Source organism: Heliangelus exortis, chromosome 10, assembly GCF_036169615.1.
Source record: "Heliangelus exortis chromosome 10, bHelExo1.hap1, whole genome shotgun sequence".
NCBI lineage: Eukaryota > Metazoa > Chordata > Aves > Apodiformes > Trochilidae > Heliangelus > Heliangelus exortis.
Window position 1 is genome coordinate 12,393,453 of NC_092431.1, and position 24,533 is coordinate 12,417,985.

The 24,533-nt window shown below is 37.1% G+C and overlaps 1 protein-coding gene across 2 annotated transcripts in view; it reads right to left on the reverse strand.

Moving 5' to 3' along the window:
* The window catches only part of PDE5A (phosphodiesterase 5A), a 116,023-nt gene extending 102,850 nt beyond the window's left edge, over positions 1–13,173 (reverse strand). For both annotated transcript variants that reach the window (XM_071753530.1, XM_071753529.1), the window contains exon 1: positions 12,853–13,173. The gene's annotated coding sequence lies outside the window, so the exon portion shown is untranslated. The remainder of the gene's footprint in view (positions 1–12,852) is intronic.
* Positions 13,174–24,533: the final 11,360 nt, after the last annotated feature.

A 24,533-nucleotide genomic window follows, 5' to 3' on the forward strand; every position in this document is an offset into this window, starting at 1 on the left:
ATATGGGAAGTTATTTTGGCAGCCAAATCCAATTACAACCTTTTTCTCTGTTCACTTGATCTAGTTTCTTCTGCTCCTACTTCATCATCACCCTTTCTGTCACTAATATAGTCTCTCCATCTCTGAATAGTTTGACTTACATTAGTCCCTCTGACCTGAGCTGGGATCCTGTTTTAAAAAAACCTCAAAGTATATAAAAGTAATTTTTAATTTTTTTATTCAGAACTACCTGTGGACTTTCCAGACTCAGACAATGTGGGTTACCCTGCCTAGTGGGTGTCTCTGCTTCTGGCCAGCAGCAGCTGTATGCAATTAGATGAGAATGTAGATAAATGAGATCACATGAGAAGGCTGCGAGAAGAGTTTCTGTCTTTAAGCGAAGTTCTTTGATTAATTATGACCCTGAGAATCTCTCTTACACTGTGGTTAGAAGGAAACAAATACTCTTCCGAGTCATAGGATTAGGTGAGAACAAGTTACTGTGGTGCAGCTACAAACCTGAACAAGGAGAGGACAAGCCTGGGCAATTTAGAGAAACTTTAACCCTCAGGCTAGATTCTAATTTTGGTTACACTGGGGTAAATTAGGTATTTACCATCTGTACTGACATCAGATGCTCTGGTCAAGACTATCTTGCTTCATGCTCTTGAAATTGAGGTCAAACTCACTAACTTTTCTAGGCAAGTTCTGTCCAAAATGAATAGCTGGAGCAAGGTGAAGCCTATGGTTTTATTCTTTCCAGGGGACACTTGCACAGCTCAGTAGTCACATATGGCTTTGTCTTTTAAAGGGATTTTTCTTTTTTTTGTTTGTTTGTTTGTTTGTTTGTTTTGGGTTTTTTGTTTGTTTTTTGTTTGTTTGTTTGTTTTTTCTTTCTTTCTTCGCCCTGAACTGGCAATTGTCTGGCCAGAACGATTCAACTGCTCTGTTCTCATAGGATGGGTTAGGGGTGGACAACCTTGCAAAATAAAAATTCAAAGGGATATGAATTTATTTTTAGGATGCTGTAAGAAAGCTAGATTGGATTCTAAGGGCTGAGTCCAGGCCATCATAAAACCAGCTTGGTTTTAGCCTGTAACAATTTTCTGCTTGCATTTTGATTTTACGTTACTGAGCCACATGAAGTTTCTTCATGATGAAACATAGCTATTGGGCAACTGCTGTGATAGAGATCCAACTTCATGTAGTTGTGCTGAGCTACATGTCATTCTTAAGTTGGTAGCTTGATGTGGATGAAGGATGCTTCTTCTCAAATATTGACTGGTTTGACTTCTGGTATTTCTCTTCAGAATTGTATCACATCCCATTGCTGGTGTGGATGTTTACTGCATTCACATGTAACATTATGGTAGGGGACTGAGCTGAAAATGGTAAGGAAATTTAAAAAAATACATTCCTGAAAGTATTTGCATCTCACGAATAAAGGTCAAAAGTATAAATGTTCTTCGCCACTAGGTGGCAATGAGATGTGGCATTGTCGCTGGAGCCGTGAGGACCATCTGCACTACTATTGGGGACTGGATGCAAGAACCCCTGTTCATAAGAAGTGACCAGCAACGTGCTTTGGAGCTTCTGACAGATCTCTGTTTACTGACAACTGTGATTTCATTTCAGACTCAGTTGGTATGAATCAGTTTTCATTCCCTTCATTGTTTTTTGTCATTTGCCACTTTTTGACACTTAGCAATGTCACCCATAGAATGTTTTAACATTATCCGTGTCATTTGGAAATGTTCTGTTATTGCAGCTGTGAGCCTGATTATCTATTAAAGAGATGATGGCTTTTTAAAAGCAAATTATTTATCTAGCAGATTTCAAGCTCTCACAGCTGCAAGTTGGTGCATATTTTTTCCAGCACTAAGAGCATACATATTCTCCTGACCTAGCAAAGAGCTGGTGATAATTTAATAATGAGTTCCAAGAGAAATGTCCTCTATGGACCTATTCTGTGGTTGTAACTTTTATAAAGAAAAGGGGTAAAATATTCTACAAGGATCTTTTTCCTATTGGGGCAGGAAGATAACCCTCAAGAACACTAGCAGTACTCAGCACCAACTGCCCCCAATTGCTGCAGGAATTAGGAAATCTTCAATCAATTAATAGTCTGGGAACCCTTTACTGTTTGTAGTAAAGCATTGCTCTGGAGGTGTCACAAACTGAAGCAGTTTCATCATTTGTTGGATACTACTTTAACAGGAATAAGGACTTAAAAGTCATTTCCCAAATATCTAAGAACTGCTTAAGAAGCACAATGGATGTATTGCTCATTTAATTTGCTACTTTGAGTTCCTAATGGAACAATCTGAGTTAGGACTGGTAAATAGGTTCTGCGTAAGGTGTTTAGTAGGATATGCTGCAAATGCTTGTTATGGAAATTATACTAAAATATTGCTGTAGCAGCATTAAACACTACAGAAGTAGCAGTGTCGTATATGGTAATGCAAATTTAATTTCTTCCATGGTCATTGTATTCAGCTGAAGCTATGACAAAAACACCTTTACATAATGACACTTTTATGATAATAATTTTCTGCATGCTCAGGTTCAGTTCCAATCATCATTTTGCATGTACATTAAGAAAAAAATACCTTATTTAGTAAAGTGATGTGATCTTAACAGGTACAGATGAGAAAAGCCCATACAAACTTCAAAAAGGGCAGGGAGTTAGAAGCCAGAAAAAGGACATGGCAACAGCAAAAAGATTGAATTTCATATAATGAGAAGCAGTCACAGCATGCACATTGCCTAGCCAAGGTAAACCACACGGTAAGTTGCTGTATAAACAGAGAATCATAAAGTATATGATCCTTTAATCTTGAGGTGGCATCAGTGCAGTTATGTTGTAATTACTTTTATCCTGGATAGGGAAACCTAATGTGGTTCTAATTTCTGAAGAGGGACAGTAACTTCTAATTGTTGGAAAATAGATAAAGACAATTCTACAGTTTCACATGCATACTTAAAATTCAGCTCTTGGACATATTTCAGTTTAGCTGTGGTTTGGAAGGTGTTTAAGGAGAACAGCATTTTAATAGAGCATCTGGATCTCATTGGAGACCTGTTTTATGTTTCTTAATTACTACACTTTCCAGCTGGGTTGATAGAAGCACCAAGAGACAAGACATTGCTCAAAGTCAAAAAAGAAATTTTAATCTCAGCTTAAAGTTGAAAGTTTTCTTTTGTCTTACTTTAAAAATTAAATGGTGCTTCTAATGGTACTTCAAAGTATTTTGGTTTGTTGCTTCAGGTTTACTGTGTAAAATGTAATAATATTTCTCATTTTGGAAACAACTTTTTAAGAATGCTATAGGAAGCTTTATTTTTTCAGCTTTGTTTTGGTCCAGTGATGTTTTGTAGAAAGTTTTACCTGTTTTCTTATTAAAGAGCACATGGGAGTGCATGTGTCTGTGCTTCAAGAAGACTCTTGGTTGTGTGCAGCACTGCTTATTGTCTAACATGTCCACACATGCCAGTGCCACACTTTATTACATGTGTCATTGTGCTGGAAATAAAAAAAAAAAAAGCCCCGACCTGGATCTACACTGTAAAATGTGCTATTTTGAAGTTAATCAATACTTATTTATTAATATGGATAGAGAAATAGTGAAACAAGATGGCTATTCTGTTGTTTATCCTAGCTATGTCTTCCTGATGGCTGTTCATCCTCTCAGTATCCATTTCCCAATCATTTCTGACAATCTTGTGCTTTCAGAAGTGAAATGCAGTCATATCCATGTTCTGATTGTTGCGTGCTATGTTCCTCCCTCACAGGACCATTTACGCTTGTAACGATTTTGTTGTCCTCCCACTTTTTTAAACTATGCCAAAATGAAGAATGTAATTGAGAAATAATGTATTAGTAATGGAAATGGAAATAATGTATTAGTAAGGAAATAAGGAAATCCAAAATGAAATTCCACTTGTAGGCCTCTTTGACTATATTTTTGGTTGTTCTCTTGAAGGGGAAAATACAAACCCAGCCACTTAGCTGAAGATGTAATCTTGGTTGTGCTGCCTGTTTACCACTTAGGTGACTTAATGCCATTTCTGACATTCTGTAAATTGTGTCCTTGGCACTGACACATAACCCAGCCAAACCATATCAATATGCATGAAGAGGAAAGACAAGGAATTTATCCTAGGGTTTAATCTGAATGCAATACATATTTTTACAAGAGATATGAAGAGGGCTCTTGAGACAAATAAAAATACATGAAGAAGCAGCCGTTTGGGTCTCAGATCTTCGGATTTATATTCATGTTCATAGATCTAATTACTACTAGTGAACTGGAAAGATCCCTGTTGGCTCAACTCTTCTCTAATATGCTGCTGAACACAGCTATATAGGCCAGTAAGGGAAAAAAACAGATTTTGGCAGACTTCGAACACTGTGATCTACACAGAAAAAGCCGTGATTCCAATTTACTTACCACATAAATTACATCAGATAATCTCTGACTTTTGTGGAACAAGGTATTTCCTAATGCAAATTACAGCAGCCACATGGATGTTTTGTCAGAGAAGGCGTCCTTCTAGAGAGGGTCATTAGAGTACTTTCTGTTCTCTTTCCTCTTGCCTTACCTCTGAACCACCCCTGTGCTGAAGTGGTGTGGAGGTAGAGCCACAAACAAGCAGGAGCACAAAGGGGCCTTATGAGGGCTGTGGATTTTATCCACTGAGTTGGTGACAAACCCTGAAAGGCAGTACCTTATTGTAAAAATGGTACATAACCTGTGGTTCTCCTACATGGAGCAGCAAGTGCGATGGCTCCAGCTCAAATTTCTACACATGGTATTAGCAACTCTAAAGGCATTGCAATATAATCCCTTTTGCCTATATATTTTTGCTGTTTTGACTACAAACAAGCAAAGATTCATGTTTCTCACTCATCTGACAATACACAAGCATTTCAAAGCCTGACAGTGCTTTATGTCATTGCACAATAATCAGTAAATGCATATATTCTTGCTTTGGAGAACTCCTTGAACACTGTTGGAATGGATGTCATCAATTCTATCTGTATCGGCCAAAACAGCATTAGACAAATACAAAGATAATGCTGGAAACCAGTAGGCTTGGCAAATGAGAACAGGCAGAGCACATTGCTCTATAGAGCAGTGGAATTTGTTGCTTTACTATAGAATCCTGTGTTTTGAAGGCTTTTGTGAAGGTGTGATGGCACTGGAGACTAGTGATGGGGAGCTAGAGAGAAAGACTTTGCATGGAGCCCACAGTTTCAGAAAATTTTGAAACCTGAATAATTTTCTTCTGGGAAAACTTTCAATGCCAATTATGTTCCAACAGAATTTGAGGCAGCCTGCCCATCCAATTTTTCTCTTTTCAATCTTACAAAATAGTAGACTGGTATCCATCTCTTTGACACTGTAAAGTACAATAAGGCAATTGAAAGTCATTGAGCTGCCCCCGGAAGATGGGATATGGATTCTAGTCAAAACCATGGACGCTGTAATTGGTGTGGAAGAATTTTGTTCTCTTAATCATGCCTTCATATTTGATCTCTTTCCAGTCTTCCTAGTCATTAGCCACTCCTTTGGAAGAAAGACTTCAGGCAGCATAGCTTGAGATTTGTTTCACCTTTCAGCTCTACTTCCCTTTGAAACTAGGACTACTTCTGCTTCATGCAGTTTGGATGACATAGGGACTCCAAATATCTGAGTGAGGCAAAGGATAATTTTAGGGTCAGATTTTCAAAGAAGCCTGGCTCCAGTGACCGAGATAAGGCATGAGACTGCAGGGGAACAGCTGTATATTTGCTGGTTTTGGGGTTTTTTTGGCAAGTTTGGAGTTATCAGGTAGTTGCTGCAGCTCCTTGCATTAAAATCTGAAATATCTTAATGGGAGGTGAAACTTCAAAAATTCTATCTGGTAAGGGAAGGGCTTACCCTGTGTTGCGTGCTCACATCAGAAAAATATTTGAGCAAGAATTTAGCATGTAAAAACAAAGTCAAATGATTAAAAAATAATAATATCCCAGAAAAGAGGTTATAGTTACCTGCTTTGAATGTCCAACTGCTATCCATGGCCCTAAAAGTGTTTGCAAGACTGACCTTCAAGAGACTGTCATCTGATATGTCTAGAAACAAAAGATATCTGAAGGAGTTGCCTTTGCCAGAAGAGTGGCTGCAGAGGTATTCCTCTTAAATGAAATGACACCATACCAGAGAAATCCAGTAAAACAGAAACCCTACTAACCATATTATAGAATGGTTAGTGTTTTGAATATTCAACCCATTTGTAATCTAGAATTAATATCTATATAAGCATGTTGCATCAATTACAGTATTTGTGTTTGTTTAATGGTGGAAATAAATCCAAGTGTTGTGCATCTTGTTGAAGACTTAGGGCCATATATGGTGTGCTTACAAATCCCTTTGTCCTCAGTAACATCTGTAGGAATGAAAATGTGACTCAAATATATACTATATATATATACTATACTAATGTATACTATCATGGGATACTATCATACTATATATATATATATACTATACTAATGTATACTATCATGGGAAATATGCCAAAACCTACACAGTGCAATTTTGCTGGCAGTTATTTTCAAATATTGTAGACTCTAGATAGATGCACATCAAGAACAAAATGATTCCACTTAAGGCCAACAATGCTAATTTGATAGGTATATAATGTCATTCAACGTCTGGAAACAAAATTCAGGACAGCAGACTTAGCAGAAAAAACTGAATTTGGTTAATATCTTTTGGTTGTTTTACTGATGGTGAGATTTGCTTGATAAAATCTAAGTGTAAATACCGTTTGTAAAATGTAACCATAGGTTGCTGTGATTCTTCTCTTCCTTGCCTGCTCATGGAAATTTTGGGTTTCATCTTGAGTAACTGAGACAAGTACCAAAATACAGTAAATCCAACATAATACTTTCTTACCCCAAAATACACATTCCGAAACACTGGAAGAACAAAGTGTATTTTTCTGAATAATTTACTCAAGAAAACATAAAAAATAATAGTTTCTTACATATAGTTGTCTTTATGTGTTACTAGACTAGGGTAATGATGGCCAGGTTAAGGTTGGGAGTATCTCTGGATCCTTCATATAGACTTCTGATGTATCTATGTTGTGGTACAGGGCTGCATGTATAGCATGACCAGGTACCTATATGCTCCATGTGAAAAGGATATGTAACATTATTCTGGTTTTGTTTGTTATAATCACCCAGTGGCAGTCCAGTCTGTAAAAAAACCCAAAAAAACAGCTACTTCTATGTGAACAAATTTCACATCTGAAACCAAGTATTTGGAATCTAATTGCATGTCTTGCATATGATTTGTACTTGTGCACAATGTTCTTGTAAGATATGACATGAACTGTACAGTAGTATTTTTTGTGTGATGATGTCCCATCTACTCAAGCTTAAGGAGCTCACTTAATGCAATGTATTTTTTCATCTTCCCTTTCTTTTACTGTCCTGGTAGCTTAAATTCATTATTCAGTTCCAATTAAAAGCTAAATATTTTAAACGCTTGTCTTGTGACATAATTTATGCAAGGCCATGCTGGTTATTATGTATTTTCCACAAAAATTAGGGAAGCTCACTTTAAAATTCAAGATGAACTGTAGCTTTTAATCACTACTTTTTCTGGACTCTCCCTTTGTTTTATAAATACCATAACTGGCAACCTTCACCAAGCTCCCTTGATTTTCATGATTCTGCCAAGTGGCTGAAAGTACACATTCTAAGAATAGGAAAACAGAATTTATTGGTGTTAGAGAAACTGTTTTTAGGCAGATGTTCTGTTTAGTTTGACACAAGTAAAATTATTCTTAAGCTTCAAAAATGGTTCCTGAAATTTTACTTACATCATTTCTGTGAGAATACAACAGGTGAACTAAAAAAGGACAGGAACAGGAATAGCAGATAATAGGTGACTTTCTGAGAGTTGAGACAATTGTTACTATGGAGTCTGCGCTGAGTAAGTAAAAAAAATGTCCATAAAGCAGTAATGGGACAGGTTTGAAAACAAAGATTATTTGCATTATTCACATGCATATGTATGTATATATATGCATATCCCTACATGTATACTGCTATCAGTAGCAGTAGTGGATCAAGCCTTGCAGAGTGCTGTGTTTAGGCAGAAACTTACACTTGTCATGCTGAAGTTGGTACTTGGGCTGGATGAAACCAATTGCAAGGCCTAAATAAGTAGCTTTACAAATGAGGTAGGTATCATCCCTGATTGTGACTGGAAGATTAAGTTACAACATAATTTTGCTGGATATACCTAAATTCTTTAATTCCCTTCTCTTGGAAGTCTGTTGTAGTTGAGCCAAGCCTCAAATACAGAAATGAATGTTATGTTAGACTTCTGCAGAAATCTCTTGTTCTGCTGCTTAACACAGCCTCCTTAACTGAATAGGATGGATGTAACCCTGATGGTGCCATTAATTTTTACTGGAATGTTAGCATGTGCCCTCTGCTTAAAACCACTCTCGGCTGTTTGAGGTTGAGGTTGGCTGATGAGTTTTGAGGATGTGTAAGTGGGCATTACTTCTTTTGATGCGCCCCATTCTGCATTTGTCTGTTCAGCTGCCACCAGGCACAACAGTGGGAGTGACTATGATGCAGCATGACATCTAGGCAGAGAGTATCACTAGTCTGTAGATACAAGCTCTGTCCTGTGTACATCTTGTACCTGTGCATGAACCCATAAGGCAGCCCTAAAGCACTTTAAGACACCAAGGTTAATATTGCTGTCTAAATTAAGAGGACAGGTTTGCTTAAGCAACTGGGATTTTGGTAATCTGCAGACACAGGCAGACTCAATGCTATAAAGAAAGGTGGAAAATCTTCATAGTCCCTGTTAATTGATAAAAAAATTGTCTCATTGAAAATCTGAGGATAATTTTGACCCTATGCTTTTGCGATAGTAGTGAACGGGAGGCTGCCCAAGAGGCTGTGGAGTTTCCATCCTTGGAGATATTCAAAAGCCATCTGGACATGGTCCTGGGCAACTAGCTTTTGGTGGCTCTGCTTGAGCAGGGCCTTGGACTAAATGGCCTCCAGAGCTTCTTACCAACCTCAGCTATTCTATGATGTTACACTGATGTTCTATGATGTTACAGCTGTTACAGATTTTTTTGTTACAGCTATGTTACACTGTTACACATTTCAATACTTTTCTCCTATGAAACTTCTACTGAAAATACATCTGATTATCAAAATCTCCTGCAGGCTAAGGAAGAACTTATTAGCACTGAATGTTGTGCCAAAGTTAATGAAGTTGTACCTGAAAGAAACAACTCTAAACAGGCAATTTTTCTTTGGCTTTACTTTAAGAAAGACAAAGCCTTATTCTTATAAGTCTGTTTATGGGATGCTGGAGTTAATAACAAAATCTGACTTTGCACAATTACTCTTCTTTAACACACACAGTTATAGCTCTTTTGTGCTCTGTATGTAAAACAAAGTGCATAAGACAAAATTAGAAGTAATACTAGCTTTTTTCTTTTTTTTTTTTTTTTTTTCTTCTCTTTTTTCTTCCACCCAGAATGCCTCTTGCTATAATTTTCCACTCAGTGAAGATTTTTTGACCTGAAGGAATGGAGAACAGGGAGTGTTTAGAGAACCATTGATAGGGATTTAGGAACATACTAATATTCACGACAAAATAAAATCCTTTACAAACAGGTTTAGAATTCTTAGCTATGTCCTTATTAGCTCTGAGGACTCAAGAAATTCTTGCTGGTTCAGAAAGAGAACTTAACCTTCTCCTAATGTGCCTTACATTCTGTCAACTACGCACAGGCAATGGAAAACATTTTTCAAAATAGATGGCACTGCAAGCCCCCACCATTGCATACCCATGATAAGTTCAAGATCCAGTTAATGATGGGTGAGCCAAGAAACATGGAGATTTAGTTTAATATCAAATGTACCCCAAAGAATACACTATTACAGTTCTAGAACTTCTTGGCTATGGCCAAACTCTGAATACTGCAAGAACGGTAGCTTCATAGTTTACACTTGCAGCCAGGACAAAAAATTGCTAAAGTGCACGAAAACTAAGATGTAGCACCTAACATGCTTTTCAAGATTTTTGAAGACATGTTCAACAGCTGGTTCAGTCCAGCATAACATTTTTTGACAAGAGCTTCATGATAGTCTACTATGCCATTCCATTGCTTGTCATATACTAAAATGTTATCTTAAAAGCAATTATGTGTAAAGAATATACTGAGACTAAAAGTGCAAATACCTGATTTTCTTATTTAAAAATGCTGGCTTGGTGTAAGTTTCACAGAACAGTTAGGTAAAATGTGGAAACTATGATCTGTGTAGCTGAAGCATTTGTAACTGCTGGTGGCATGACTACTGAAAGCAAAATAAAGATGAATAGATGTTGTCTTACATGCAGCCAGTTGAAATAGATAGTGGGGTAATTTGTGCTAGTAAAGTTAACGAGAAAAGCTCTAGCAATGATGTAAAGAAATTTCTGTTGCATAAGCAGATGTTACTTGCCTGAGTTTAAAATATGAATTTTAAAAATGGTCCTACAAAGTGTTTGCAATAGTGACATCAGTGCTTTATATTGACCCTAGTCAAGAGAGTAGTTATTTAAACATGTATTTTTCTGTAAAGGTGGGTTTTTTTCTATAGAATGGATAGAATGCTGCTCACTGGAATGCAGATAGTGCAGTCTTAGTTGCACCATGTCTGTCTCTACTGATGTATCTTTTGCCTGCATGTTATTGATCAGGCATCACAGACAAGAAGCGTAGCACTCTTGAAAGCATAGTAAGTGCTTAGTCTTAAACACAAGTGCTTGTCATCAGGTTCACAATACCTCACTGCATTCCCTTCTTCCTTCTGCAGTGTGCAGGGAATGTACAGCCTCAAAATAAAAAACAAGGGCTGAAAGCTAACTAGCATGCCTGATAGCTACCCATATTTGCTTTCTTCATCTTAACATTAATGACTTCGTAAGGATTAGTTAAGTTTATCACTTACTCTGCTTTTTATTCTAGAATTTCTTGAACTGATGAGTGAAAGCCATGTTTCTGCTATCTGTAAGGTAAGCTGTTAAACACCCAGTGTAATTACTACTTAAAGTAAAGAAGTGTTCACGTTATATCCTGTGTAACTGGCATGTGAGTATGGAGTTATGGTAGGTACTTAATTTCTGTAATTGTGGTTTCAGATTGGATCTAGAGAGCATACTTAAAATTCAGATAATCTTAAAGATGTGAAAATCTTCCTCCTAAAAACCCTGGTGACCTTTCTGTAACAAATTTGGCCACGATGTCACCATTGCTGCAAAGCAGAATTGGAAAATATGTGAAAAAAAAGCTGCAAGAGCAATATGCATCGTCAGCAAACCTCAACTTAAATTATTATTAAACTTTTAAAACACTGTATGTTCTAAATAACTGAAGCAGATCTACAATAAAGTAGAAATGCATACAGAAATGCAGGTGGTAATCATTCATACTAAGGATCTTCTTGACAGATGATGGCTTCCTATTGCAGCTGTCTCAGGATGATTGCTGTTACTTGGAAACAGCACATTTCTAGGCATATTTTCTTGACAGTACCTGGGATTAATTAAACCTGTGGTTACCCAAATGTCTCTGTAGACAAGACTCTATCTTGAAGGAAACAGCTGCAAAGATACAAATTGAATGGCAAAGAATTATAGTTGCCAAATCTGTCTACATATATATTTTTTTAGCCCAGACTTTCACTGTGTAGTCTGACACTAACAAAAATAATTTCTGAATTGAAAAATTTTGTGTAAAGGAATGAAGATGGAACTAGAAAACTACTTCCTCAAGTACATCCATAATTTACAACAGGGGAAAAAAAATCTCGAGTGACTTCAGTTTTCATGTATCTGCCTAGTGATCAAGGTATTTCTTGTCTCTTGTGAATGTGTTAAGTACTGTACAAACAAAAGAAAGGTTTCTTTCCCATACCATCTCTGTAAACCCAGGTTCTTCCACTTAAACCTTACAACAATAACACAACATTTTATTGCATGATTTTTGCTGTAACTACTAAACATGTGAGTTTAGATCATTTTGTAAAAACAAAACTGAAATTTAGCAACCTGCCTACTTTATCCTCCTAGTCAATTCTGTCCTCATTTAATAAGGCTTCTTTATAAATTTGACTCACTAAATTCTGTGAGAAAGAACAATGCTGGCCTCCTGTTTCATATCACAAAAAATCAACTGATCAGATTAATTCAAGGCCTGATAAAATATCTTCGTGAATTCAGCTCTGTGCACTAAGCATTACTGTTATTAGGCCATGTTCAAGTAACAGTACAATTCCCAATTCTTTATTAAACATCAACATGCTATGCTTAGCAACTACCTCTTTTTCCTTTAGAACATGGTTTGGGGGCTTTCTGAGTTTTGACAATGTACCATGTTATTTTAAGATGCTGAATGATTTGATTTACTAAGTGTTATTGATAGATTGTGTTGGCATTCTAGCTTCAGTTAAAATAGTCAGTTCTAAGAAAGCAGCATTAGTCCCATGAAAACAGCATTTATATATTTCTTTCACATGTTTACCCTCAGCATCATCTTACTGGGAACATGTTTAATCTGCCAAAAGATACTCTGAACTCAGACTGCAAATTATTCAGCAGTCCCAATTTCTCATACAGACACCATACAACTTCAGGTAGGTAGAGAACTGCAGGTTCACTAAGCAATATGTCACCCACAACTAACTTTACAGTTTTCTGAGCCTTATGACTGCTGTGTATTCAAAGCACTGTTCCCTTATTGTACTTGTCATCTAGTTAAGACCGTATAACTTAGTAAGCAATTTACTTTCAATCTTACCTCAGTATTCACAACCTCCACTTGCTGAGAAGTCTTACCCAGGCTTCTTGTCCTGAAAACTTGGGGCTTTTTATTTGTTTGATTAACTTCCATGGCTTGCAGGCAATCCAGCTTTTGCTGAGTCGATGTTTGGGAGGCTGGTGCATGTATTTGCACTGCTTGGGTTTTCTTTAATCAACATATGGACAATAATATATTGTTTGTTTTGAATCTGATGTCATGGGAAACCATTGCTCGAGTCAATATGGAAACTTGCCTGGATGTGTTCAAGTTGTTTCTTCCTTTACTGTAGTATCTCCTTGAAACTTTTCACTTGGTTATTCCTGCTCATCCACAGGCTGTTTCCAGTCCAAATATAGTGGTACTAGATTGAAAAAATCCAAGAAGCATTTCTCATTTTGGCATGTGTTTAACAATCCTGACCAAATCCCTTCTGAAATGCCATGGTCCATTTTGTCATAGAAGGTCACAGTCTCACTAAGGCTGTCCCTCTGGACATTCCAGTGACATCTGTGTCTGCACAGCTAGAAAAACTCTGCTGAAATCTGGAATGTTTTTCAAAAGCTTTTTTTCCCTCCCTCTGAAGTCACTGTGAGGGAGCAGTGACCTTGGGTACCCTTGTGAAACTCCTTTAGGCCTGTAATTTGGAATGTGCAGTCAGCTCAGGGCTGTGCCCAACATAGGGGTGCTGTTCTGGGGTTTGTTTTAGCATTGAAGGGACCCTTTCAGATTATATTCAGCAAACACTGAAAGCATTGCCAAAGTGGTTTTATTTGCTTGGCTGCTTAAACGATATTACTCAGGGCAAACCAATGTAACTTTGCTGATATTAATAGAGCTGAGTTATAACAACTGAAGACCAGGCCCTTAAATTCTAGGGAAATTATTATACAGGTAGAGTTTAAGAGGCTCTAATTCTTAGTGTGTAAATAATGTTAAGAGTATTTAATACCCAATCAATTTCTAATTAGCTTTTTTTTCTTTGTTGTTAACTTTTCTTGTATGCTTTTTTTCTGTCAATGTTGTGGTTTTGCTGTAAGGAAATTCTCTCTTCAGGATAAAGCAGTCCTGAGACACCTTCAGGTATGTAACATCTGCCCAGGACAAAAGGCTCAACAGGCTTCAGAGCTTGAGCATTCCTGTTGAAACATTCAGAAAATTAATATGTAACAGTGTGTGTTTTGTAAACACCAACTGGGTTTTTTCTGTAACTTAACCCTGCTGATTCAGAATGGATTGTTCTGAGGACAAAAAATGATACCATTGTAACTTGAAGGTTATTTCACTGCCAGATTTCAAGCTCCTGTTATAAATTATAATGGCTTTTCAGAAAACAGATTAAAAATATGAATGTTGGTAAAAGCATCCTTTGCTAAGCTTATTCCAAAACTGGCTGAACTATTTTCTATCAAACTTTAAAAAAGAAAACATATTACAGAAGAAGATGAAATTTCAGTGTGACTGGTTGAAATATAATGTGTTTGGAAAGTAAAGCATGCAATGAAAATAATTAATCTGAACTGACAGCATTACAATGTGCTAACCTTTTGTCACATAAAGACTTCAAGGGAAGGGTCAAGTTATGTCCATTCTGTTTCTTTCGAACAAAAAGATCCCTTGATAGACAGACAAGATCCTTGAACATAACTGGATGATTTAGGACCTTATAAATGGGTTCCAGTGGTGGAACTGGCTATAGTGTGTGTAGGGTTTATTTATTAGCTACCTGACTGCTATTGGAAGATCAGAAAAAAAGCCATATGTCTGCATGTGTGTGTGTGTATATATATATATATGATCACAAACATTTTTTTGAAGATACAGAAAAAAATTCTGGAAAGTGTAATCAACATTTTTGAAGTTAATTTTGCTTAGCTTTCTCCAGCAGGCTTCCCAGCATGTAGCATATTTTTTTTGACAGTTATTAAACTACTAATATTTTTCCTTCTGTATTAACTAAACAAAAAAACCAAACATCCATTACAGAGTAGTTGTCATGTTTAGCAAGTGATGCAAAATGTGTTCTCTCCTCGGTTGTGTTGTGTGCTTTCTGAGTTTCATGGAATGAGACTTTATTCATACTCTCTGAAGTGATGTTGGTAATTACTTTTTAACACATTATTGAGGTAGGTCTACCTCAGTGTCATCTGACTAACGACTCCTAATTTTGTTGGCATTAGAAATATTAGATAATGTGGTCAACTGAGGAACTCCATGTAGGGAGATTCTTGGTTGTTTTTAGCTCGTTTTGTTAGAACCTTGTCCTGGTCCTTCTGGACAGCCTTAAATTGCGATGAAGATTATGTCAAAATTCAACTAATCTAAAAAGGGACTTGAAATAAACAAGTACTTGAATGCAGATTTTCCTTTTATTCAGAAGGTAGGATAGTGCTTCTTGTTAGCATGCCTCATTTATTGCATTTCCAGGCCATGTATCATCATACACTTGTCCCTTCCTCTCCTTCTACTTACATGATGATGAGAGAGAAACCAGGAGCCAAGCAGAGACTACATGGACTATCATTTCACCTTTGTTGCATTCAATGTTATTTGCTTGCAAAAAAAGTATCTCTTCAAAATACCGCTTGGGCATGACAGATGTTCATGTATTCTGATACACAGCCTGTGAGGGATCATGTCCTGTGATTTCTTTTTAGTTACTAGTCTGCATGATCAGGGTTTTTAAGGTAGTGAAGGTGATAGTTTTGCTATTTATAATTCCCATTGTTGCAACTCTATGGCTATTATTAAATGGATTACTTCAGTGGTGTCATATAAATAACTTTACAGAAGATTTACTTATTACTTCACAACAGATTACCCAGTAAGAAAAATGTTTCTGAAGGAGTTTATTTCCCTAGCTACTTTCTGAAATCTGCACTAGACTGATCTGCATACAGAAGAGCTAAAAATCATTAAAAGCGAATCTTTGAGTGCCTAGGCTTTTCATTAAGGAAAAAAAAAAAACAATTAACAAGCATCCATTTTCAGGACTCTCAGGCTTTTCCATGTCTTTAAGCATTTCTGAATATTATGCTTTCTGAGAAATTTAGAGAAAATAGAAGAAATGCTTACTCAGATGAAAGTTAAAATAAAATCGTATGTATTCATCAGTGATCAGAAACAAAAGTGTAGTTCAATGAATAGCCAGGGAAATCTGGCCAAGGGACATGTAATTATCTAGAAGTCTCCACTCTTCTGAAGCATACCTAAATGTTTGCTGTTGGGAAAAGTCTTTTCTGTGAGATTTCCAGGGTTTCCCGGCTTCAGCCAGAAAAGAAAGAGTGGGAGTAGCGCTGTACAGTGCACTCTCTATTGGTATTTCTGCCTCTGATCTCTGGACAAGGGAAGAGGAGGCATGGCACATGTTTGAAAAGAAATTTTAAAACTTCTGTTTTTTACATGTGGGATTACTTAATTTGTATTACATGTTTTGGCTGCCATTTTAAATCATGGGTTTGTCAATTAATGCTGAAGAATTATTTCACTCCTCTCTAGGAGAACCAAATATTTCAGGCATTTCAGAGGTCTAAACAACGGAAAGAGGAACCTGTTGGTCTTCTTGCCCTTCTTCACCTTCTTCCCATTCTTCACCTGCCCCTGTTTGCTTCAGCATCCTGGGAGGGAGGATTCCATCTGTTTGCGTGCCTGTGGTCCTGATCCGTGCCAGCCCATATCTGTGTGTTCCTGCCTCCAGCTCCCGACTGCTGCTGACTCCAGGAGTCTGGAGTTTCCCAGGGCTGCCCTGCAGCCTTGGGAGTGATGTGAGCACTACTGGGGAGAGTGGGGGAAGAACATGGTATAATTTTTTGTATATTTGTATATATTTCATAATTTTTTCCTTTTTATCATTACCGTTTCATTAAAGCTGTGTAGTTTAGTTTCCAACCCATAAGTCTCTCTCCCTTATTCTCTCTCCTTTCTTTATCAGGCAGGGAAGGGGGATTAACAGAGAGCATTTGTCACTTGGTTAATTGCCGGGCTGGTGTTAAACCGTGACAGATTTAACCAAAATGGGAACCTGTAGGTCACTTTTTTTTTTTTCCTAAATCTGACCTCCTGCATCCAAATGCTCAAACTTTGTGTGTGCTGAACATATTTATGTATACAATTTGGATAACCTGTGTAAAATTGAAACTGATTTCTTCGACATGATACTTAACTGATGGAGAGACCTTGGATGTCCTAAGAATCTGCCCCTACAATTCACTGATTTTATCAGGAGGTGCTTCTTCCTTACTTTAGTTAACAATAGAAAACACTGAAGTCTTTTTTATGTTCTTACACTTGCCTTTTTCGATTATATGACTTCTTATGTGGAAGATTCCTTCTAGTCCATACCAGGTGTGCAGATAACATCCTATAAAGATTTCCTGGACTTACTGAAAATATAGATACTACTATAGAAGCAAAACATTCAAGGTGATGCTTCAGGTAACTGCAGCTCTTTACCTTAGCAAAATGAAGTTAGCTAAACATAATTCCAATATGAAATGCTTGCCATCCCATGGTATGCTGTTTGCTACTTGGAGACACAGATATTCCTCAACGCAGTAGTGTTCTGCACACCTTGCATGTTTCCTCTCCTGCTTTGCATAGAGATTATTTTAGAAGTGTTTCAGAGCCATCTAAAATTGGAAACCTCCAGAGGATGAGCTAATGTTTTGGCCAGGGAAATATTAATCTATTTGAAATTTAGTAAAGCCTCTGAGACTTGCTGAAGTCACTGAGTGTTAATTGATCAGCAAGATGCAGCAGAGCAGGAACAAGGCTGGCACCATGTACTGCCTGGTGCCAAAGGAGTTTCATTCCGTTCTGTCATGGAAAAACTAGTGTTGTGTGAGGTAAATGCTGCAACAACCCTTTCTGAAAAAAAAAAAAAAAAAAAAAAAAGTTGCATAATGACAATGTAGAGGACTGCTTAGTATATTTCTAGTAAAAAAATATATTGTGTGCTGAATGAGATCAGTGGTATGTTACAGAGATGACAAATGGTGACAAGTAACAGGCTTCTGAGAAGTTTAGAAAATGCAATTGCGAGATTACATGCAATAATTTACTCCTAAGAGAATGCTGCCCTTTATTAGATACCACATATTTTTGAATTAAAGACTTGCACCTTTTCAAGACTTTTCTTTATTATTTCCAGTTTAATTTAGATTATATTGCTAGACTTGATGTAAGCCCTAAGGGATGCAACCACACCTAGGGAAATAAGGAAAGTTTCCTTCTGTGAGACATTACATCAAAGTAAATGCAAAAGACAATCCTTAGGCGACGTGATTATAACATAGGCAGCTGAGAAAAGTAAAAGGTTTCTTATGTAGTATTCTAAAAGGAGTAACTTGATCAAATTTGTTCCTCCACCTACTGCAGACTGAAAAGCTCTTTGAGTTCTAGCCCATTTTTCTAACCAGAAGTTCTTACCTGGTGTTTCTTCATCACCCAGATAAATAGGCACATTGCTTTTTTTTTTTTTTTAATTAAAAAAAAAAAATTGAGGGTGTACCAGTATTAATTTTTAGTTTTACTCATTCCACCAACTAAATATATTAAGTGCAGTGTTCTTCCCTCCATCCTTCCAGCCTTCAATTGTATGCATGTTTCAGATGACTTGAGGTGAGAGGGGAGCATGCAATGTCCATACAAAATACTGTACTAAGGTGATTTCAAAAATCTGGTCAGTGTAATGAGCGCAAGAGCTCTCCAGTTGCAGCCCTCTATAATGTGTGTTAATACAGGTATCCTCACCAAAAGGAGGTGCTTCTCACACTTCTGCACTGGAAATAAACGAGGTATTATTCAAAAGATACATTAACTGAAGATACCAAGGAGGAATTTTGTTATTTTCCTCTGGTTTATTTTGAGTATCAGCAAGCTGGGCAAAAGAGACACCACCAAGACCGTTCTTTGCAGGAAACTGGCCCTGAGGAAGCTGTGAGTGGTGTGTTCCTGCCTCCCTTTCCCGTGCTGCTGCTGCTCCCTGTGAAGGCGTGAAGGAGAGGCCATGGTAGACACCCAGAATTTATCAGCCACACCAGGTACTTCTTTTTTTCATGTTTACTCTAGATTGATTGTGATAACGGCAGAAAAAAGGAGCATTCACTTGCTCTCATCTCTGTCCTTGAAAGATTTTTAGTTCTCTATGTGCAGTTTCATAAAAAAAAAAACAACAAAAAAACCCAAAAAACCCCACTTATTTTTAGATCAAATCTAAATCTGCTTCCAAAAATAAACACTTCTACAGTCTGTATGGCTCTCTACATCAAGTAATCCCGTGTTGCAGGCAGGCAGCATATTTGTTCAAATTTAAGTCATTTTCAATGATAAAGGATTTGAATAATTTTGAAGACAAAATAGAGAAGAAGAACGAACAAAAAAACTAGCACTATTTTCCCATTCCAGCTCTAACAAAACTAAATTCAGACTATCAAAGCCAGACTTCTGACACAAGATACTTTCAAAATGAATAGAATAAATTGATAATATTGACTCTAAGCTTCAGAAGGAAGTATTTTTGTTCCATTTTTTCATTGGAGATGCCTTTCTAATTAAGGAATAAAGAAAAAAAAAAACAGCAAATAAATCCTTCATGGTCAGCCTCTAAGGGAGAAAAAAAATGTTTTGAAAAGATGTTTAAATAGACACCTTTACAAACACATTCTTAGTGCTGCCAGGCTTGAATTGCATATGGACATTTATCAAGTTAGTTTCATCCCACTAACAGATGGTGAAGTAGCAAAAGGCAGGTCTCAGTTTTCCTCCATACTGTCCTGACCACAGATTAGGAAGGTGAAGGTCATTCTGTGGAAATATGGCAGACATCTACATTTTGGTATCTGGGTCTAACTGTGTGCTGGCTCTTAAATTTGGAGAGAAATCACAAGAGGTTTGTGGCAAAGATCCAGCATGCTGTTCTTGGAGGGCCTGGGAAGATTGCCCTCAGCTGAGTATACTACCCCTTCTTCAAAAACTGACCCCTATAGTGGAACACTCTTTGGCTTAGAAAGAAAGACATTTCTAAGGATAATTTGTTTTTTTCCTTTCTTGAGTGAATCTTAAACCAGATATGCTCTTCTATGTCTTAATCACATCACTTCATAATAACAGTGAACAACAGTAATATACCTGTCTATGATGTTATAGGTCTAACTGGACCTAACTGCTTCACAGATGGAAATTATGCCTTATCTTTGATCTTTTTTCTTTGAATCTCTTCCAAGTTTATTTTGGGTGAAATGTGGGTAGAGGTGTGGGATGGACAGACAAATTGACCAAAGCTGTAGCATTCAAAATGTTGGTGTAAGAGGCTACAGTACATAATGATGGTCTCTGCTTCATTCATTATCCATTCTGTAATAATTCTTAATTACTATACTGTTTGTTTTCCTAAGCATTGAGCTGATATTTTTATTTATCTATAGTAATTCCAAAATCCTACTCCCAAGCTTATTAATGAGCCTAAAGCCCACCACTTCATATATAAATCTGTGATTCATTCCTGCAGTTTCATATACTGATTTTTATCTACCCTCTTAGTGCCTCAGCACTCAGCCTTATAAGGTCTTCTGCTGTGCAATGAGCAGGCAGCTCAGAGGAACAAGGGCACAGGCTCTGTCCTGGAATAAAGCTACGGTTGACTATTTAAATACTTCAGGCTTTGTGTTTTCCTGCTTGGTATTTTCTGGTCAAATATGAATGAATGCTCTACATCTTTATCTTGACAAGGCAGTTGCCGCAAATAATAGTAGGTAAAATAAAAGGATCCAAGCAAAATTTTTCCTGCCTAAATTAACAGGGAAAAAAGCAAGAGGATCTCTGTAACCCTGTTACTGTGCACTGTTCCAGCACTCAGAACCAGAGCTTCTTTTAGAGCTTGAGTGCAATCTGCAAACCAGTAAAACTATTCTGCTGTGATTTTAAAATCTCTTCTGCTTGCTCTTTCTGCTTGAAACTACAGCTCTCTCCCCTAGTCTCTAAAACTGAACTTGTTCAAGTATTTTACATAGACTGGTAACAGTAACCACAGCCATAAAAGAAGAGTAATTAAATGCTTTCTTTTTTTTTTTTTTTTTTTTTTTTTCAAAGATAAAATTCATTGTCTACCACCCACAACCACTGCACCAGAATCATTGACATTTAGGACAGGAAGCATATTTGTGTATACAAGGCATTTCCTATTAAGCTGTCTATGTTGAAATGATAACCTTCCTAAATAGATTGTGCCATTTAATGGTTTTATGTCTCTCCAGTATTTTTATGAATAGCTCATGCTGTGGTGCACTTACTAATATGCTTCTGCAACCTAAATGGCCTAATTAGTTGCATTTTTACCCAAAAGTTTCAAGTAAAAAGTAATCCAGTAGGAGATAGGATTCTCAACTACTGAGTGTGGGAAATACACCTATTCTCACTGTCTGTCTTTCATCTCAAACATAACTCAGCCTTTTTCCCCCCCACACAAATAAAATGTAGCTTTTCATCCCTGTGAGACAGGAGAGAGGTCATAGAGACCCGTGGAGACCATAGATAATGATGTCTATTTTTACCTCCGCTTTTCTTTCAAGATACAATTACATTTGTAGTGCACTCAAATAGCACACACTGTTCACTCTTTCTTGCAGAAAAGACAGAAAAAATAATTATTTTCATCACTGTTTCTTGTAATTGGAAAACATTAATTTTTCTATTCCAGGTCCCTAGTCAAGCCTTTACATGTACTTTTGAAAATGAATTTAATTTACATTTGATTTCTTACAAGTGTTTCACTTTGGAAACTTGTAAATAGGTGCCACCATTTTTTAAGAAAATTTCAGAACCTTTCAACAGATTCTATATGCATGACATAAAAGCGCTTAAAACTCCGGATATAATTTCCAACAGTAATAACTGTGAAGTAGTATTTATTTATTAGTAGTCTGCTTTTCTTCTAGTGAAGGAGTCGCAATAGTTATTGTAAAACTGAGACCTAAAAGTGGGGAATATTTTCCATTAGTTCTTGCAAATGAGTTGTGCAAAAGAAAGAAAAGAAGTAATAGCAGTATCATTCACTGAAGAAACTTGGCCAGCTGCTCTGCTTGGGCAGTGTTAGAGGACTTGATCTTATGTACATGGGAAACTCCTCACGTTAAAAAGTATTTTATAGCTGCCAAGTCTTTGCTTCTCATAGAATCATAGAATCATAGAATAGGCTGGGTTGGAAGGGACCTCAGAGATCATCGAGTCCAACCCTTGAACAACTACCGCCACAGTCACTAGACTATGGCACTGAGCACTTCTCACACAAGCACACTGAGCACTACTTTTGTGTTTTGTACTACCACGTAGAACTACATGGCCCTTCAGAGATATAGTGTTCCTGTCTCTCACAGGCAGTTTGGGCCCAGCACAGCAAATATCCCAGGGTGGGAGAGTTAAAGAGTTGTCTGTGGCGCCATGGAAACCAAGGGAATTTCCCACAGAAGTAGGGGCTTGCAAGATGGGGTCCCTAGTTATGCCTCAATAAAGGAGGCATGCAACATGATCTTGCTCAAGTGGGTGTTACTAATCACCTCCCTGTCACAGTTAACAGTTAACTGTGAACTTAGTTCAATCTATTTATAAGATGCATATTGCACAACTTCTGTGAATAAGTGTTTTAAATTATCAGTTTCTGGCTTATCCTGTTTCCTTTGAATTCAGTGAAAATTTAAGAATAATGCTAGGTTATTCTGAGAGGTTTTTGTTTGTTTTTTTAACTAATTAGAAATATATAGCCCCTTTTTGGACCAAATTTAGGCTCATGTATTAGGAAACCATATCTAGGGTCAGAACCTGAAAAGCCTCATCACTATGCCTGTGTTATGCCCAGCAGGTTGGACTCACTGTGGCTGCAGATGTAGTAAATCCTGTTCCATGTGAGATATATCCAGGAGGTGTATATCCTGTGGCTGGGATGGACTCAGCCACTAGGACTGTTTTACACAGGTACCTGCAGCTCAGTAGGGTGATGCAGTTAGTTGCATTTTTCAAAGAATTGTAAAGACATAAAATAGAGTTTTGAGAGGTTACCTGTGAAGTCTGAATAAAGCAAATCCCTTCAGTGAAAACACTAGGGCAGAAATCTAAAATGTTAAACATTTTTTTTAGATTAATTGGTTTTCCCCATTTGTTTTTTCCAGGAAGACACAAAAGCTTTACTTTTTTAGCTCTTTCAAGTTGGCATGCTAGGTGCCCACTAATTGAGGGTACACACCTAAGTTAGTCTCATCCTTATCTCTACATTATACACAGATTACTCATTTTGAGGCATAGAATGAATTTGCAGGACTTCTGAACAAAATGCTGATGTTAAGGAACTTCTATTTTTAATATAATAAAAATACACATCTATCCATAGCTTTTCACAAAAATATTTTTAATAAATATTACTCTATATTTCTATGATTGTTATACCCTTGAAAAAAAAGTCTTGGAACACCCAACTTTTTTCTCTATTAAATGTTGGTCTGAGTGTTTGTATAGAGTAGTTCCCAGGATTCTTTCCAAATCATATAAACTTTTTCCTTAAAAGATCTGAAAATGGACACAATTTAAGATCACAACGTATTTTCCTCGTTAAAATGTTCCCAAGATTAGATAATGGTTCAGCAAAATAAACATAACTTAATTATTTGGCTCTTTTTGGAGGGATTTCATTTCAGACAAATTTCAGGTCTTCGCTGGCAAGTGACAGACTTCAAGCACGGCCCCCTTTGCTGTGTTGAGACGACACACAGTATCAGCACACTTTGTAGGATTTAAACTAACTTAATAGGGATTTATACTTGAAGTGAGATGATACAATAAAGCAAGAAGTTTCATGAATAAGATGCTTCTGACATCCCACCTTACTCCCAACTTTGCTTTCAGAATTGTTGCCCCCATATTGTTACCTGTCCATAGTTTCCTTACCTAGCTGTCCTCTGAAATACAGATGCTGAGTCTGCAGTCAGGTTGATACAACCTGATATAAAGCATCACAGGAGCCCAAAAACTTCAGGCAAAAGTGAGTCAGGTCTTCACATATCCCCAACTACATTTACATTTTATTACATTTACATTTGTTTATGCAAACTCACATATGCATTTTATATATCTTATATATATGTGTGTGTTCAACAAGCAATGTGGTTTTGTTACTTTTCCAAACTGTGTATGTGGCACTTTCAAACTGCAGATCAAATACCAGCTTGGCTTCTGTGACACCTTCACAGACATGCTGTCTTGCTATGTATTTAGAAACATAAATACATGGCTTAGATACTTCTATGGAACTGTGGCTGTGCAATGTATCATATAACATTTCCTCATTATAGAAATCTTAAGAAAAGCAGAACACAAGAACCATAATTGGCACTATCTGAACAGAAACACGGAGTACACGTAGGTTAGACATTAGGAAGAAATTCTTCACCATGGGGGTGGTGAGACACTGGTACAGACTGCCCAGAGATACCCCATCACTGGAAGTATTCAAGGACAGGATAGATGGAGCTTAGAGCAACCTAGTCTAGTAGGAAGTGTCCCTGCCTATGGCAAATAGAAATATGTGGAAATATGGAAATATGTGATTTTTAAGGTCCCTTCCAACCAAAACCAGTCTGTGATTCTATGATAGCAAGTATAAAGATAGGGCTGGAAATTTCTAGCACAGTAGGCAT